Source organism: Hipposideros armiger, unplaced genomic scaffold, assembly GCF_001890085.2.
Source record: "Hipposideros armiger isolate ML-2016 unplaced genomic scaffold, ASM189008v1 scaffold_676, whole genome shotgun sequence".
NCBI classification, from domain to species: Eukaryota; Metazoa; Chordata; class Mammalia; order Chiroptera; family Hipposideridae; genus Hipposideros; species Hipposideros armiger.
Genome location: NW_017732026.1, coordinates 160036 through 171213, shown reverse-complemented (window position 1 = coordinate 171213; position 11178 = coordinate 160036). Strand labels below are relative to the sequence as shown.

At 37.1% G+C, this 11178-nt stretch overlaps 1 pseudogene; it reads right to left on the bottom strand.

Moving 5' to 3' along the window:
• Positions 1–6613: 6613 nt before the first annotated feature.
• Positions 6614–7035, bottom strand: LOC109372910 (40S ribosomal protein S24 pseudogene; annotated as a pseudogene).
• Positions 7036–11178: the final 4143 nt, after the last annotated feature.

Sequence of the window (11178 nt, the reverse complement as noted above, 5' to 3'; positions counted from 1 at the left end):
TTCTTGTATTGTCCCCTTTATCATTACCAAATGTGCATCTTTGTTTCTTGTTACCTTTTTTATCCTGAAGTCTGTTTCATCTGATATAAGTATGGTATACCTGATTTTCTCTGGATACCAGTTGATTGGAGTATCAATTTCCACACTTTGAGTCCATATTTTTCCTTGTAGCTGACATGCGTCTCTTGGAGGTAGCATATGCTTGGGTTTAATTATTTTATCCAATCTGCTACTCTGTGTATTTTTATTGGTGAGTTCAGTCCATTTACATTTGGAGTGATTACTGATATATGAGGATTTTCTATCATTCTATTTTTTGTTTTCTGGTGGCTCGGTGTCTCCATTGTTTCTTTGTCTTTTTGTTGCTGTCCATTATTTCAGTGTGGTGGTATTCTATGACTTTTCCCTCTGTTTCTTCTTCTTTTGTGTGTTATATATCTCAGTTCTGGATTTCTTTTGAGTGGTTTCCATTAAGATTATGAAAAAGAAAGTTTCATATATACAGTGGTCCTTTTTCTTCAGCCTGCTTCTTATCTCCATTCCCCTTTGCAGGTTCAGACTGTTACTCTCTCCCCTTTTATGTTTTTGTTGTCACAAGTTATCCTCACTTATGCTGTGAGTTGATTTCTCAGTTGCAGTAGCAGGTTGTCTTTTTCTTCTTTTCCTTTTATTCAATGTTTTTTTTTTCTTTACCCTTTATGTTATGTTTAAGTGCATGGTGTCCTATTATGTGTAGCAGTTGCCATTTCCTGCTTCTGTCTGTTCATAATATTGCTCATGGTTTTGAATTCTTTTGATACTTTGTTTTATAGAGCCCTTCATTCTAGAACATCAGACTATATACATTCTTTTTTAGTGTACATGGAACATTCTCAAGGATAGAAAATACGTTGGGAAACAAAACTAGCCTCAGCAAATTTAAGAAGATTGAAATCGTACCAAGCATATTCTCTTAACACAAGGCTTTGATATTGGATATCAACTGCAAAAAGAAAGCAGGAAAAACTACAAATATGTGAAGATTAAACAGCATGCTTTTAAAGAATGACTGAGTCAAAGAAAAAATAAAAGGAGAGATCAAAAGATACATAGAAACAAATGAGAATGAAAATACATCCTATCAAAATTATTGGGATGCAGTGAAAGCAGTAATAGGAGGGAAATTTATATCATTACAGGCCTATCTCAACAAACAAACAAAAAAATCCCAGATGAACAACCTAACATTACACCCTAAAATACTAGAAAAAGAAGAACAAATGAAACCCAAAGTCAGAAGAAGGAAGGAAATAATAAAAATCAGAGCAGAATTATGTGAAATAGAGAACAAAAAGACAATAGAAAAACAAATGCATCAAAGAGTTGGTTCTTTGAAAAGATTAATAAAAATTGATAAACCCTTGGCTAGGTTCACTAAGATAAATAGAGTAAAGACACAAATAAACAAATTCAGAAATGAAAGAAGAGAAGTTACCACAGATACCACAAAAATACAAAGGATCCTACAAGAATACTATGAAGGATTATATGCTACCAAATTCAATAACCTAGAAGAAATGGACAAGTTCTTACAAGTCAGCTAGGTGATCAAGGTGAACATCATTATTTATAAATTATGTTTATCATATGTACTTTTAATATGATGCAATGTAAATAGTTCTTTGCCTCTGTGTTCTTCCTTCTAATAGCCATAACCATCGCTTAATCATAAGAAAAACACCAGAAAAGGCTAATAGAGAGACATCTTACAATATACCTGACCAGTATCCTGTACTATTCAAAACTGTCAAGGCCATCAAAAACAAAATCTGAGAAACTCACACCCAGAGGGGACTAAGGAAAGATTCAATTCCTGGAATAGAAAAAAACGCATTAGGTAAAAACTAAGGAATTCTGGATAGACTATAGACTTTAATTATAATGTATCAATATTAGTTCATTGTTACATGTGTGTCATACTAATACATGATGTTAATAATAAGGAAAACTAATATTGGAACTCTTTGTACCATCTGCTAAATTTTTCTGTGAATCTGAAACTTAAAAAATATTAATAAAACACACACGAATTGAGTCACCATATCTTGGAGTTCAGGGTAAACGAGCAGTTGCTTCAGGGAAAAATGAATTAATCTGACACTAGTAAGGAAAATTTTTCTGTTCTCCTTAGTCGTTGGTTATTCTTGGAAAGTTGGGTGATATTCCTTAAGTCAGCTCTTCCCCAAAGAAGAGTTAAAAACATACCCTGAGGACAGAAATAAAAGAAGCCAAAAGAAGGAGACAAACTCAAGAGTTAAAGTCAGGGCCAGTCGACTGGCTCAGTTGGTTAACAGCACTGAGTTCTGAGCAACAGGGTCACCGGTTCGATTCCCACATGAGCCAGTGAGCTGCGCCTGAGCTGAGGTGCCACTGAGCTGTTAAACAGGTGGCAGGATGGCTCAACTGTTGAGAGCACATTCTCTTAACAACAAGGTTGCCAGTTCGACTCCCACATGGGATGGTGGGCTACGCCCACCCATCAACTAAGATTGAACATGGTACCTTGAGCTGAGCAGCCAAGCACTGCCTATGGGCGTCTGGATGATGACTGGACTTGGAGCTGAACTAGCTGCGCCCTTCACAACTAAGATTGAAGGACAACAACTTGGTTGTTCCCCTTCCCCAACTCCCCAACACTGTTCCCCTTCCCCTATTTCCCAATAAAATCTTAAAAAAAGAAAAAAAAAGAGTTAAAGTCAGCCTGTTACTTTACTTTTTCACCTTTCCTTCTCTGTTCTCATACATTGATTTGAAGATGCCATGCTCCTTCGCCATCCTCACCTGTGTGTGACATTCCCTCTGTTGATCAGAACCTTTCATACTGAGGATATTTGACCTGGACAGTTGCTAGAGTCCAGTGGCTCAAAAGAATCATGTGGATGGGGATTTTTGTTGGTCTGTGAACTCAAGTACCTCATTAGAGTGCAACTTTGAATTTTGTCTCCAAATGAGTTCTATGAAACTGTGTGTTCCCTTGTGATTTTCCTGTAACATGATGATTACTTTTCCCAAAGGACACACAAGGCATTCTGAGCATTATAGTAGCTTAAATTACATCCTCTTGGGCTTAGGTGTGTGTTTTGTTGTTATTCCTGAAGATTTCCTTTATACTTCTTTGGACATTTGCAAGGTTTAAATTAATTAAGGGAAAGCAAAAATAACATTGTAGGTCCTGAAAAAACATTTTTTTTAATTGGGGAGTTGGGAGAAGGGAACGGTGTTGGGGAATTGGGGAAGGGGACCAGCCAAGTTGTTGTTCTTCAATCTTCATTGTGGAGGGTGCCAGTCACCATCTGGCTTCCTGTCTGCAGCTCGTGGCCTATAAGTTCAAGGTGCTGTGTTACAATCTTAGTTGCAGGTGGGCATAGCCACCATCCCATGTGGGAGTCGAACCAGCAGCCTTGTTGTTAAGAGTGCACGCTCTATCCACTGAGCCATCCAGGTGGCAGCTCAGCTCAAGGTGCCAACTTCAGTCTTAGTTGTGGGTGGGCATAGCCCACCATTGAACAGGCAATCTTGTTGCTACACCAGCTGAGCCATTCTGCCACCTGTTGGCAGCTCAGTGACAGATCAGCTCGGGCACAGCATCACTGGCCCATGTGGGAATCGAACCTCGGCCCAGTTGCTCAGGGCTCTCACTCTTAAGCCAACTCTTAACCAACTGAGCCACTCAGCCTGCCCCTTTTTTTAAAAAATCTAATTAACAAAGAATGCTATTGTGTTTGCTTTCCTTCTGATGTTGCTTTAGCATATTTTGTTTATAGTTTTAGCCTTAGGATCATATTAGGTTGAGACTCTAAGGTTTCCATTCTTGAATTCAGGTAATTGCTTAGAGCCAAAATTTTATAAGCAGTTTTTCATGGTTTCTTCCCATTTGCCCTGACTTTGATTTGATCTTTAGCTGCCATTCTTTTTCCCTAAGTAATTCAATTAACCAATATTTATTGAGCAACACACTCAGCACCAGACAATATTCTATAAAATGCTAGATCAGTAACAAGACTGACAAATTACCTATCTTTAAGGGCATTTACATTCTAGTGAGACAGCAGACAATAAACAGAGCAACACATAAGTTATGTCAGGAAGTGATAAGTATTATTAAGAAATAAAATTCAGTTTTATTTTTTATTTATTTATTTTTTTTAAGATTTTATTGGGGAATTGGGGTAGTGGGAGCAGTGTTGGGAAATTGGGGAAGGGGAACAGCCAAGTCGTTGTCCTTCAACCTTAGCTGTAGAGGGTGCCGCAAGCTCAGCTCCAAGTCCATTCGCGCCGCTCAGCTCAAGGTGCTGTGCTCAATTAGTTGTGGGTGGGCCTAAACACCATCCCATGCAGGAGTCGAACTGACAGCCTTGTTGTTAAGAGTGCACGCTCTATCCACTGAGCCACCCAGGTGGCAGCTCAGCTCAAGGTGCCGAGTTCAGTCTTTAGTTGCGGGTGGGTGTAGCCCACCATCTCTAACAGGCAACCTTGTTGTTAGGGGCACATGCTCTCACCAGCTGAGCCATCCTGCCACCTGTTGGCAGCTCACTGGCCCATATGGGAATCAAATGGGCAACCCTGTTGTTCAGAGTTCACACTCTTGAGCAAGCTCTTAACCAACTGAGCCACTCAGCCAGCCCCAGAAAATTCAGTTTTAAAAGATAGACTGAGAGCAACAGATCATGCAGTTTTATATACTGAGGTCTCTGAGGAGACAATTGATCACAGATCTGCATGAGAAGAGTTAATGAGTGACACAAATACCGCAATACATTCCAGACAGAAAGAAACTCAATTAGACAGACTCTATTTAAGATATTTGCTGAACTTTTTTTTTAGAAAGAAAAAAGTATTTGGGGGCAAATAAGGTTGGAGAGGAGGTAGCCATTGGCCAGATCTCAGGACATGAAGCAACATTGCAGTGCTCACTGATGTTTAGATGTCTTGTTCAATAATTTTGTGACTTTGGATTATCTCTTTGAATTTCATGCTTCTTACCTGTGAGACCAACTAAATTTATGTATTCATTGTTAGAAGTCAAGGATGGAAATGTGAAGTGGTATCTGAGATGATGGTTATATTTTGTTCTTTGATTTAGGTAATAGTTACGTGGATATGCTCACTTTGTGTACACTTATGATTTATGCACTTTACTTCATGTATGTTAAACTTCAAAACAAAGTTTAAAAATACATAGCTATTTAGCAACACTCTTGCAAAAAATAAACAAGGTAATATGTATGTTTATAAAGTGTCAAGCAAAGTATCTAGTACATATTGGTATATGTCTCTTACCCTCTTTTCTTTTCTAGCCCAGCAATCCTAGAGATTTCAAGTCCTTCTTAGTTTACCTTTGTTTGAGACTGAAGGTCCTTATGATTTTGATTGAATTTAGTTTTAAATCCTAGCTCTAGAAATCATGTCACACACTCTCTCATTCATATATATATATATATATATATATATATATGCCTCAGAGACCTAGCCTTTCCCCTGGATAATAAGCAACCCCCCAACTCCGCCCCGAAGCAGCAGAAGACTGTAGCCCAAGCCTGACTAATGGTCATGTGGTATGGACCGCTGGCAGGCTAAAGATAACGTCTTGACCTAAGTTAGGTTTCAGCTCCTGTGCCCTAAGGTAGAAAACTCCCTTGCTACTTTCCCATGAGACAGACAGAGAGACTCTGAAAATGACCTCAGAACTGTCTTCAAGACCTGAAGAAGTGATTTATTACCCTTACCTCACTTCCAACCAATCAGCTTCCAGCACCACCCCGAACCCAGTAACCCACAATGTCTAGTGATTTTGCTTTATATAATCTGTAGCCTATTCACCATCAGGGAGTTTGGGCTTTTAAGAATTAGCTTCCCTTTCTCCTGGATGGCACCATTCATCAATAAACTAGCCCATCTTTCTCCAGTGCATTTCTCTGTGTTTAGTGTTTGGTTCTGCTACCACTGGGTGAACAAACTCTTTCTGTTCTACAGCAGTTTTTAAAACAGCTGAATATAAAGTACATAAAACATACTTTAGAAAAAAAGCAAAAAAAAAAGTCTATGATGTGCTCAATGATAATGAAAAGTAACAAACTAAAATTTACCAACAGCCAGCAATCTATTTCTCTACCAAAACATTCCAGCCCTCCTCTTCCTTTTCTCTTAGACATTTCTTCTGTGAATAGTTCTATTTCATTTCTCAGGTACATTTATTTAGTTTTCCCACCTTCCTCCAATTATCTTTTCTACACATTATTGGTCAGTTAAAATAAAAAGAAAGAAAGGGTTAGAACACACACTGAATCTTTCAAAGCAATAAAAATTGGGGAAAGATCATGCATATTTAGAAGTTAATAATGTCCCGTTTTAATTTTCCTATTGCTTTTCTGTATTCAATTACACAATATTTCTGAATATCTAATATAGTGTGTGATTTTTCCAGCCATTGTAATAATACTCTGTGTTTGATTTTTTGTTTTTTTTTGTTTTTCCACATAAAAGTTCTTAGTTTATTAGCCCTCTCGTGAAAAATCTGCTCAATCACCACAAGGTCATTGACGAATCTTTACTCCTTCTGTCATCAAACTCCACCTCACTTTTTGCCAGCACCAACATTAGCCTTTGCAGTCCCCCTAACTTTCTTCACTCTGTTCTTGCGTTCCTTTTGCTGTTTTCTTGAGGTCTTTTTCTTCTCACACCGGCCATGTCTTGCAAGTCTATGTTTGGGTTCATTTTTCTTTGCGTCGTCCAAGGAATCATGAATCATGCAAAGCCAGTGGTCTTGCCACCACCGGAATGGGTTCTGAGTCCAAATACAAAGATGACGTCTGGTGTGGTCTTGTACATTTTGGCTAGTTTTTCCCGAGTTTCTGTCTTAGGTACTGTTGCCTTCCCAGGGTGAAGGACATCAATGACCATTTGTTTCCTTTGAAGTAGTCTATTGGTCATGAACTTCCTGGTCCGGATAGTTACTGTGTCATTCATGATGGCGGCAGACGCTCAAGCAGCCAGGGAGGAAAAGCTGTGTTTGTTTACATCTGAATACTTAGATCATTTCAGTGTAATGTGGAAAGGGAAAAATAAACATGTGATTATGTGAAATCCCAGAGGGGAAGCACTATTTTTCTAATGTATATTTTAAAGTTTTTTATAAGAAAAAGGGTTTTGTTTTGTTTTATTACATTTATTGGGGAGACATATGACCCAGGAATCCCTCTTCTGGGTATCTATCCAAAAAATCTAAAAATATTTATCTGTAAAGGTATATGTACACTGATGTTCATTGCAGCTTATTTACAGTGGCCAACACATGGAAACAATCAGTGACCTTCAGTACATGATTGGATAAAGTAGATGTGGTACATATACCCAATGGAATATTACTTGGCCATAAGAAAAGAAGAAAATATTTTTTGTATAGCATGTTATAATGCCTTATTTTTCAGGTTTTGAAATCAGAGTTACACTGACTTTTGAAAAATGGAGATTTTTTTCATTATTATTTGTAATCATTCATTAACATAAGAATTATTTATTCTCACAATATGAAAGACTCCTCCTAAAATAACACTTCAGCTGCCCATTCTATAAATTTTTAACTTTATTTTACAAATATTGGTGTATTTATATTTCTCACTCACTCCTTTTGAAATAAATATTGGTATTTTGTTTTCCTAGCAGTCATGTAGGACAAATTATTATTTTATATATTTTTTAATCTCTCCATTCTAATTTCTCTTTCCTTCCTTCCATCCCTCCCTCCTTCCTAGTTTTTATTATTGTTTTTAATTTAGCTACCCCTTGATATAATTTGTTTGGTGTGTTCATTTTGAATATCAAGGCAAACACCCTTATCAGTAGTGCAAGACTGAAGAAGTATGATCTTAAGTTATGCAATCACAACTACAGAATGCCTTTGTCTTGCCTAAACATTTTTGTCTCAGAGCCTCTCCTCACTTGCAAACATCCTCACCTTAAGAAATCAACCAATCCCTAATGATTCTCCATTTATGTTGTTTTACTTGAAGAAAATCTCTGAGTCCACCCCATAAGCAGGAAAAGCTGTACACTTACTTCCTCTAACATGATACCATTTCAGACTTGTCTGTGTACTGTTTTTCATGCTATGGGGAATCAATTAGCTTCTGTGTTATTGTAACATAACAGAAAACGTTATTCGAGAAAGGAGTTCTTTACAAGTGGGAAGAGGCACTGAGAGTCAGCAATAAATCTTAATGACATGGACTAGGTAGGATCTTTTAACCAGACAACTTCTAGGAATATCTCCTGAGGCTTTTTTCATCTCCTCTGCTTGACAATCCTGATCTAAGCTGCAAGTGAGCCCCAATTACATTAAACTTCTCAAACCATGAGTTTTATTTTGTCCCCCCAAAAATGGAATTCACCTGTCAGAGACTTGTTATTCTCAGCAGAATTGTCTCCCTAAAAATTCTTGTTTACATTATGTTCTTCATCTAACCTTATATTTGTCTCATCTTGTTTTGTCAAAAATGTTGTTTGCTTAAGAAAGAAAAAATATTATAGAATGAGAGAGAGAGAGAGAGAGAGAGAGAGAGAGAGAGAGAGAGAGAGACCTAATAAATCTGTGACTAAAATGATCCTTGAGTATAACAATTTCCAGGTTTTGTCAGGCCAGCATTCTATAGAGTATAAACTGCTCTAGGTCACCATCCAAAAACCTTATATGAGTTCTATTGATTTTATCCTGGCATGGTGTCCCTGAGAGTTGAGTTGGGAAGCAAAATTTCTTTGCTCAGGAAACAAAAAAACCTTTGTCTTCTGGGGATCATGGATAGTTGGGACTCAGGTCACAGATGGTAAAACTCTAGACAGGGATAAGATATGATGAAAATTTCAATTTCAACAGAGAACTATAAACTTTCAGGGACTTTTTTGGGTCTAAGTCTTGTCTCTGCCATGCTAGATACCTGCTTCAGATATATGATTCATCTTAGAAGTAACTTAGAGAAAACAACCTTCTTCAATGGTATCTGTTAAATGGCATAAGAAGATTTTAATGTAATTCTGACCCCAAAATGACTATATTAAAAACTATTTGGCCATGGCTATTTTAAAAATATGAAAATTTAAAGACTATCACACTTATTAATTTGCCAAACTACTCTTGTTTCTATTAACCTTGTCTTTATCCCATAATACCACACTACAAATTTTCAATCTTCTCTTTCCCCCAGACTACGTATTCTAGTAGTCAACCATTCTCCTCTAGTTATGTCCCAAATCACAATTTTCTTTAAAAGTGGACAGCTAAAAAAAAAAGAATACTATCCCTGGCAGGCGGATTTTAAGACATGGTCTTGGTTCATGTTACAGGCAATTATTAAGATTTATCTGAATCTCTTCAGGAAAGGCATACATTTGTTGATGGATTTGTACAGTATTGGGAATCTAAAATCCCAGTTTACCTGACTAGTATCAATTCATAACATGTAAGTAGGCTCTTCTGATTCAAAAGACTGGATTAGGGGGAAAAAAAGAAAACATGAGTAAAAGACCTGGAAAATAACATAGGTCTTCCTGAGATACAATGAGCAAAACAGGAGCTAAAGAAAGTGCATGACATGGGAAAATCTTTGCTGTCGATTATACCTGTTAAAATTCCTTTGAAGATGAATGGATCTGTGAACAAAAAAATGATATATTTATGGGATATTTTAGTAACAGATTTTCAATAGTTGTAGACAACATTATGAGGTATATACATGAACATGTGGAGTTTTAGGAAATTATCAGGCTTGTTCTGCCATAATAGGTCTCAATTCACCCTTAAGATATCTTCACTATAGGAGGCTAACACATCCCAGATGGCAGAATTCATTGCCCTCATTAGAGCTGGTCACTTGGCCAAAGAAAAGAGAACTTATAAATATACAGAAAATAGAAAGCGTTTGCCCATGACTTTGGGATGCATTGGAAAGACCAAGCAGAAAACTCTATTTTAAATGGAAACATCTCTCCAGGGTTTAGTCCTTGTCTTCTGAGTCTCTTTTTCCTGAAAGTTAAACTCTAATAGATTGGAAGCATGAAGCTGAGGAAACAACCAGTGATAGATTGAGTTTTATTTTTAAGAGGAAAAGTTTGTGACTGACAGGTGAAGATCTTAGAGGTTAAAAGGCATACATACTTTAATAGTAGAAGGATAGAGAAGGAGGCCCTGAGGGAAGGAGAGAGCATCAGAGTTAAGAGGAAGGATCAGGCTTCGTTTTTTGAAGATCAGACTTCGTTTTTACAATAGAAAATGTCTCAAACGTTCAGGAACATAAAGTATGGAGTTAAGGAACGAACAAATATGAGTTATAAGTTGTTTGTTTGTTTTTTATTTAAGAAGTTAAGGATGCTGAGCTATAGGAGGAGATCTCAGATGCCCAAAAAGCAAGATAAGATGCCTCATTACTAGAGAAGTAAGAAGCTTCAGAGTGAAAGAGCAAGGCTTCTGAGGTTGAAGAGGGTAAACACCATATTCAATCTCAGAAAAAAGAAGCCTAAATTCAAAATCATGAAACTGGGCTAAGTAAGCACGGCAATTTCAGAACTTTCATAGTATCAACAGAGTAGATTCCCAAGTGGCTAGCAAAACCCAGAAAAAACAGGGAGCAGCCAGGCCCTAAACACAAGGAACTATTATACTTTCTCCTACTTCCCATTTGGCCTTTCCCTCACAGTCACTGTGATATATATATATATGGACCACCTAAGTGCAAATTGGGGTTTATATACATGCCGAAGTTTTAAAAGACAGACACAAAATTCAGCAAATAAAAAAATTAATATCTAAAGAAGCAGAGTTACTACAGAAAACTGAAAATTTGAGAAACTTAATATCTTCATAGAGATGAAAAGAAGATTGCAACAATAAAAGATAACCAACCAATGCTCTTGGAAATCAAAAAATCAAAAGTTTCTCTGAGTAGTAGAATGGGCATAGTTGAAGAGAAAACTAACAAACTATAAGATTAAATTGAAGAACTATCTTACAGTGCAATGCAAATAGCCAAACAGAACTAAATAAAAATGGTTTAAAAATATAGAAGATAGTTTCAGAAGTTTTAACATCCATCTAATAAGAACCCAGGAAGAGAGAGATAAAGAGAGGGAGGGAGAGAGAGAGAGAGAGAG